Genomic DNA, 8913 nt, shown 5'->3' on the forward strand with positions numbered 1-8913 from the left:
GTGCATAGGAATGTGCAAAAAGTGTCAGGAAAGACCTTAACTGAGGCAAGGTAACTAGACATTTTGTAATGGGTAATTTTTCTGGAGAGCAGAAAAATCTAGTCACTTCCTTTTAAATAACTCATAAACTTTTATTATCTTTTCCAATGTCATTAGTCTCACCAAGAATTGTCAGACCATTTCTTTTCAATGACCTACCTTTAAAGGCACAGACTAATACCCATATTAGTTAATTAGGATGCTCTGAGTAAATAATTTAGACTAGATGTTTCTAGAAGCATGTTTTTATTCCCTCTATTTTAGATAATGAGAACTCAAATTTTAAGGTCAAGGCACAAGAAGATTTTGTGACTGCTAAGAGCTTGAACTTTTTTAATGTCATTTTGTAAGACTAGAGACTTTGTGACATTATCACTTGCCCAAAACACAACCTCTTAATACTATCATAAGGAATATTAAGTTATAACATGAATTTGGGGTATCATTGCATATAAAGTATAGCAGTAAATTTCTTTCCTGTGGCACTTTGTCTTAATAACTAATAATTCATTTTCAAAATCCTGGAGCATCCAGTTATCAATACACAATATAAGTCTTCAATCACATAGGATCTTGTATCATTCATTTTATTTTTACTGTGTCAGATTTTCATCACTACTCAGATTTTAAGTACTTTAAACTGAAAGTCTTTATGTTGCAATAATTTTGAGCCTTCCAAATTAAGTTTTCAATGCTTATTTATTGAAATGTGTGACTTTAGAATTAGCACTCTAATGATAATTTTATCTTTAAATGAATTATTTGGAGATAACTTTTTAATTTTATTTTCATTTAACATAATTTTATATGTTTCATTACAATCCCATTTCCCCTCTATCCCCTTCTCCCACCTCCCTACCTCCAACCATCCCACCCCTACCCACTCCTTAGAAGGGATAAGGCCTATGCTGGGGAGTCACCAATGTCTGGGATACAAAGTTGAGGCAGGATCAAGCCTCTTCACCCTGAATCAAGCTGGGCAAGGTATCCCATCATAGGTAATAGAATCCAAAAAGCCAGTTCATGCACCTTGGATAAGTCCTGGGCCCACTGACAGGGTCCTCCCACAAAAAGATCAAGCCACATAACCAAATGCACATTCATAGGGCCTAATTTGGTCCCATGCAGGTTCCCCAGTTGTCAGTCAGTCCAGAGTTTATGAGCTACCACTAGCTTGGATCTGCCAACTCTGTGGTTAACCCCATCATGATCTTCCATCAGTTTTGGATGCTGATTCTATGATGAGAGTTAGGGTGGTCACTAATCTGATTATATGGGAGGCCCAGTTCAAGTATCCTCCCTATTATTGCTAGGAGACTGAGCTGGGGTCATCCTTGGGGATTCCTAGGAGTTTCCCTAGTACCAGGTATCACCCTAACTCCATCATTGCTCCTTCTATAATGGTATCTCTTTTATTGCTCTCCCTTTGTTCCTCCTTCAATTTGGCCATTTGAATTCTTAGTGTTCCCATCTCTCATCCCCTCTCTTCTACCCATCTCCTAGTTTACCCAGGAGATCTTAACTATTTCCCTTCCTGGGGTCCTCTTATGGTCCTCCTTGTTACTAAGGTAAGCTAATTTGGAAATAAAAACTTATATATTGCTACATTTGCTTTAATGATATTCTTCTATGTGTATTTTGCCTTGAATGTTATTTTCTTGAAAGATGTGGGCACAGTGAATTACTTTGACCTCTTATATGGGTCTGAAAATTAGACTCAACATACTTAAGGTCTTGTAAATACTTCTTAAAAGCTTGGTTTCCTATTTTCTTGAATGATAGGTTGCCAAGTGAAACTACTGCTAAAGAAACTGTATCATGAAATTTTCATACCTTGTGCAATTGTTTGATAGCTTGGGGCTATTGAGAATCTAGAAACCACACTTATGTCCATTAAGAAAGTGATGAAATTTGAAACTACTTTTTCCTTTTCACAACATGTAGTAATTCAAATCTGCTATATTAGACTTGTAATAAAGCATACACATTTTAATCATTTTTTCTATATAACTAAACTTTTCTGAAGCAGTTTTCTATTTCTGCCATCTTTTAAATAACACTCAATTCATTTTTTCCTAATGGTCACACAAAGAACTCTATTAAGGAATATGGCTTCTAAAAGGTAGTGCTCCATATACTTTCAGTATTTTCAGGCTTTTGGCTCAGCTATTATTTAATTCCTTATTCAGGAATCAAAGCACTAGATAGGGTACTTTCTATGAGCCATTAAATTCTACATCAAATATTTATTGGAGAAAAAATAAACCAGGAAACATCATTTATGAGTTAAAATTTACTACAAACTCAGTTAGGCCATCATTATAATAATGACCCCTAAAAGCCTAAGCATTTCACTAGAAAACATTAATCACTCAAGCTTGAATTTTAAAGAAAGTTTTATTTTCTCTCCTGTGTAATTCATGAACTTATCATGTTCATAGTTGAACATTTGACAAACTTTCCATTAAGCACAATAAACTCATATTCAACATATGAGATCAAGGCTCACAAAAATGCTTGTTTGAGACTATGCAACTTAATTAGCAAATCTGGAAGTAAAATCTCTTTAATTTCCTGGGTTTCCATATTATTTCTATAACATTTTATTGGCAAAACAAAAATAAATGACTTGGAGCTATTTTTACAACTTCCCCAATAATCTCATACAATTTGCTGTCAACCAAAATTAAATGTTTCCTTTTTCAAAAGCTGTTTGTTCATATGGCTCATTATTTAATTCTGAATTTAACCCATAATATATTTTCTTCAAAAATTTCCTTCTATGTCTGGCAACTGTATTCTGTCTTCTAGATAAATTCATGTTTTTCAAAAATCTCTCTAAGCTGAACACACACAAGAATGAATGCAGTGTAAGTCAGAAAAGTCTTGTTTTTATAATATGAATTATTTTTATAAGGAAAGTGAGTATATGATGGTTAGGCTATAGAAAAATCTCAGATGATCAACAGTCAAAGGCAATACTATCTTAAACTATAATCAAGGAAAAGTTGGTTATTAAGTAGGGCAATGTGTATATAAGAAAATTAAAATGAAAAAGTACTATTGCTTTTGAGGAATTTGAAGTTATACCTAAAATATTTATCCAAAATAAGGAATGATACAGATGTTTTTGAAACCCCTTTGGTTTATAGTGTAGGCTGCCATATATAAAATTGAGTTAAACATTTTACTACTAAATACCCCTTTCTATTTATGAATTTAATTTAATTGATTATGTGTGTTTGTTTGTGCATAATTGTGCCATGGCATGTTTGTAGTAGTCAGGGGATTACTGGCAATAGTCTGTTCTCTCATTCCAGCATTTCAGTCCTGGGAATCAAACACAGATCCTCTGGTTGGGCAGCAAGTGTTCTTACCTGCTGAAGCATATCACTGTACCTATTTTTCTTAATGTCATAGAAATCATAGTTTCTTTAAAAAGGTAGAGTAGTAAGATCTCTGGATTAAAAGAATGGACTTCTCTTCTTGAAATCACAAGATAGATACGTGAACTTGAAAAGCTGAAAATCATTACGTTCATTTGATACCAATAACTCGTTGTAGTAGAACTAAAAATTCTGTTAAAAGATTGTTCTAGGAAGGAATTTTGTGTAGCTCTGTATCTGTGTTCTCTCTATATCTGCTTATCAATATCTGAAAGCTCTTCATTGGTTCTCCATTATTCTTTTTGTGAGATTGTAGTATAATTACATTATTTCTACAATCTCTTTCTTGCTTCCAAACCCTTTCATATATCCATCCTTTTTCATTTTCAAATCTATGGCCTCTTATTAAATTAATTATTATAACACACATATATGTTTTCAGGGTTACCCGTTTTGTGTTTGATAGCCAGTTAAACCAAAAGAATTCTTACTCCTTGCTCCTGCTTAGTTTTCTTCTTCGTTTTAAAATAAGTTGGACAATTACATATTGCTGTTATTGTTTTTATTTGATATATTAGGAAATGGAGTTGCAGGGATATTAAGAAATTTGTTGTCATCCTGGTGGTTCACATGAGAATGGGCTCCATAGGCTCACAAATTTGCATGTTTAGATCCTAGTTGGTGAACTTCCTGAGTGTGACTTTGTTAGAATAGATGTGTCCTTGTTGGTGGACATATGTCACTGGGGTTGGGCTTTTAGGCATAAAAATCCCACACAATGTACAGAAACTGTAAGCAAGCTCCCAATTAAATGCTTTCTTCTATAAGTTGACTTGTTATGGTGTCTCTTCACAGTTGTAGAACAACAACAAAGATTGTCATGATGCATTTAAAGGTGGAAGATAAATATACATTATTTTAATATATTCTCATTATGGAATATTCCTATTAATCCATTAACAAGTATGTGTTATCTACTGTGCAATAAATGCAATGACATCTACAAAATTATAAACTTCCTATCGTGCTTCTTTTCAGAAAACTTGAAATTTACATATGATTACTTGTAATGCAGAGACATAAAATTATACTATCCTACAAAGAGTAAATTTTGTTTTGTGGGGAAAAAAGAAATAAAAAATTTCATAGTGTTAAAACATTTGTATGTTTATCATGTGCCACATAGTGTTTTGACTCTAGTCATATATAGTATAAACACTTACAATTCCTTAGTAATTGAAACTCCTTAAAAAGGTGATGCTGAACAGGAAGACTGGGAGAAGAAAGGAAAAAATAAATGTAGAGCACGTGTTTGTCAGCCACAGCATTAAACCATATAACTGGTTGAAATTCTAATTGGAGAATCGGGACTGTAGTGAGTTGAATTTTAAAGTTGTTATTTTTAAAATGTTGGAAGCAATTAGTTTCAATATAAGCTACACAAACACTTTTCTTCTATATCTGGAACAATTAGTGCACAAAATTCTGTACCCTTGCTCATTGCCAAATTTAATTTTAGACAAAAAATGAATACCCTGGGAGAATGCTAGTAAAGAGAATTAGGAAAAAGGATAAAGGTGATATGTCAAAAGGAAAGTTGATGTAAATGGCCATTTGTAGTATTGAGGTCCTTTCCACAAAGTCAGATGTCTTTGAAGATTATTAACGTGCAAATACCAGAGATCTCAGAACACATACCTTTGCAATTAAGAGAGTTCTGGCTGGAGAAACAGATAATAACATATGTACTTTAATTTTATATCTAAAGTGGATAAAACTTCTTACCTCACAACAAACTGAAACTTTTTCAAGTAGTCTGTGCTACCTGTCAGTTTTCTATCCAACCAATCCAAAGGTACTGTAACTTATGTAGTGGAATTTATTTACTTACCATATAAATCTTTCATCACCTAGTTGTATGTATCAGTTTATCACATAACTTGCTTTTATCATTATGAAAATATTATATAGTATCATAGGTAAAATATTACCTTGTTAAAATTTCAGTCTTTTTGAGAGAGATAATCGATGGATCATTAAATTGTAACTAATGGATTATGGTATCAGATTATATGTAATGTTCCAGATAGTTTTTTTTTTCCACTGTGACAAGGTTACCCGTCACATATTGTTACTTAAATCATTTAAAATTAAAAACTACTACTTTCTCAGTTAATCTAGCTCCATAGTGATTGCTAAAATAATGCTGTGTCCAGTGATGACAGTATTAGAATTTTAGATACAAAAATTAAGCCAAATTAGAAAATTGTTCTATTTTATATAGTACTTAAAATGATAATGTATATGCAGAAGAAAATTAAAACAAAATTTAAAGCTCAGTGGCGAATTTGATGAACAACAGGAATTTAGAGGAAGTTGTAAAGGATAATGGGTAATAAGTTTAGAATGAAGCAATGTAGGGGAGGAATAATAATTTAACTTTTTTCACACTATGGTTACATCATGTATTTTTCTTAGATCAGCTTTCAAAAATAAAAAAATCTCAGATTAATATAATATTATCTTGCATTTATATGTACTACTCATGGAGAAATTATTAGTGCACATTAATATTAGAAATGATTAATATTGTGAAAATATCTCTGTTCACGAGCATTCAAATTCAATGGAAATTTCCTACAACATCATAAAAAGGAGTTTTGTTACTAACAGTTAAAATGAAAGGCAAGAACATTTGCAAATTCAGCATTTTAATGCAGTTCTTTCTAAAATATATTATTTTTTTCAAAACATTACATTGAAACAAGCTCATATGACAATCACACATAATCTTTATACTTAGGAAAAATCACTTCCAAACAACTTCTTCCATAAACACTTTAATATGACAATAACATTTTAATTTACACATTTCACAAATTGCTGATCTATCAAAGCTTCTTTTGAAGCATAATGAAATCCACAAAATATAGATATAAGAAGTTTAGAAACACCTTTATATATTCTAGATCCTTATCATTGAAAATTTAGTTCTTAGTGTAAACAAAGGAGAATCATTTAATGATCTAGTCATAAGCATATGTAATGGTGCATTGGACAAATAGTCACAACTATATGTTCCATAACATATTTTGTATTCATTGGAAGTTATAACTATTAAGACCTAGGATATAGAACAGTGGTTATTAATTTAAATGTGGAAGATATGTAAATGTACTTATTTAGTAATAATAAACAAATCACAGTTGGGGATTTTTCTGGAAAACAAAAATAACCTGAGAATAAATACCTGAATTAATATTCTCAGTACTTATATAAGAGCCAAGAATGGTGATAAATACTTATAAACCATAGCACCGAGGGAGGCAAAGACAGGTTGGATCCATAGGAAACTATGGCAAAGCAATCAGTGGGCTCCATTTTCAGTAAAAGTCTCTGAAAGCTTGAGGTATATAGTGGTTAAGAAAGACACCAGGTATCCACTTTTTGTGTACACACAGACACACAGACACAGACACAGACACACACACACACACACACACACACACACACACACACACACGCGTGCACATTCGAGAGAGAGAGAAGAGAGAGAGAGAGAGAGAGAGAGAGAGAGAGAGAGAGAGGGTGGGTGAGAGAGACAGAGAGACAGAGAGACAGAGAGGAGCTGAAGAGAGAGGTTAAATCTGATATTCTTAGCTTTTGAGTTTATGAATACTAGGGGCTTGCTAAGTTAATAAATGTTAAAAGTTTGCTGTTGTTGTTAAATCTATTTTTCACAGGCAATTATTCCAACACAGTGGTTGACAAGTAATGGCTTTTTTAGAGGTAACAGAGGCCCTGGACCTCCCCACACATCCCAGCTGCAGCAGTACCATAAAGACCCACATTGCCTCTGTCTTGAGCCATCATGCCCATCTCTATTTTTGGATTTCTATAGTTTCTTTTATCTCCTTCTGAACAAAGTTTCTTGTATGAGGGTTGAGAACTATACTTGTCTATGGAAATACTTGTAAGTATTTAGAATACAATTAGAATTACAGTGGTTTAGGAAAATGGCAATAGTGAAATTGTTCTAGATCTATAAATTCTCTAGCCATGTATAGTCACTAAATTTACAGTGCCAGTAATAAATTCTCTTCTGATATGTAGGCCTTAAGTCCAGTTATATACCCATTGCCCAAAGATGACAGTGACATTATTTTACTATTGGAGATGAGTTGCAGGATGAGGATTAGGACAAGGGATATATATCCCTCTTAGCTTTTACACAATGACCTGTTTTGCATCTATGTGTTCATGCCATCTATTGCAAGAAAGAGCTTCTCTATGGATATAGCAATAAATCAATAAGAGTTGTTTTAAGCAAAGTCCACTTAAGAGTAGTATATTCTCCCATAAAGTCTTTGAACTATCTATTCACAAATTATTAGCCTCAGTAATGGCTCCAGGCATAGAGTGTATCTCATACATAATGCCTTAAATTTAATTATATAGTAAATTATACTCTCATAACATTTGCTAGACTTTCATACTTGTGCCATATCTTTCCATGTTGGTCATTACTGTGTAAGATTGCTGATAACTTTTCTCTTCAAATAGCATGCATAGAACATTCCAGAAATATGAAAGATTGCCAGTAGAAATGAAGCTTCCATATTAGCACTTGTTTGGTTTTTCCATGTGTTTTGATTCAAGTATGTGGTATCTTTATGAAGAGTGTCTTATCATCATGTTCTAGAAGTTAAGTAAGAGTTGTGATGTCTTAGGGTTTCTTTTTCTGTCATAAAATACCATGACCAAAAGCATATTAGGAAAAAGGGTTTTATTTCTTCTTACAGTTCCATATCACAGTCTTATCACTGAGGAAACTCATGTCAGTAAACTCAAGGGAAGAACCTGGAAGCAGGAACTGAAGTAGATGCCATGGATGTGTGCTGTTCATCACCTTTCCTCTTACAGCTGCCTCAATCTGCTTTTTATACATCTCAGGATCATCTGCCCAGGCTTGGAAAGACCAACAGTTTACTTGACACTCTCACATCTATAATTAATCAAGAAACTGCTCTGAAGCTTTTCCAATAGGTCAATATTGTGCAGACACTTCTCAAGATTCTTTCTTCCCTGATATTTTTAAGATTTTTGTCAGTTTGACAAAAAAACCAAACAAACAAAAAGCCAGTATGCACAAACAGTATTAGCATTTATTGTTTGGAAACTAAGGGATACCATTGACCAACAACTCAAAAATGGGTAACGCATTCCTACCACAGGACATTTTACTTGATAGTCTGTGGTGCACATAAAAGTAGTTGGAACCCCATTGTAGGGTACCTTAATTTAAAAAAAAAATACTTAACATACCTGTTTTCCATTTGGACATTTTCATTTGGGAGATGTCTATACATGGAAATTGTACATCTTAAAATCAGAATGTTTTGTTAATGTATTATCAATGATTCTGTAATGGAGCAGAACAAAAAGGATGAATAATATGTATATATATTTGATATTTGTATATGTGTTA

Source organism: Cricetulus griseus, chromosome X (assembly GCF_003668045.3).
Source record: "Cricetulus griseus strain 17A/GY chromosome X, alternate assembly CriGri-PICRH-1.0, whole genome shotgun sequence".
NCBI classification, from domain to species: domain Eukaryota; kingdom Metazoa; phylum Chordata; class Mammalia; order Rodentia; family Cricetidae; genus Cricetulus; species Cricetulus griseus.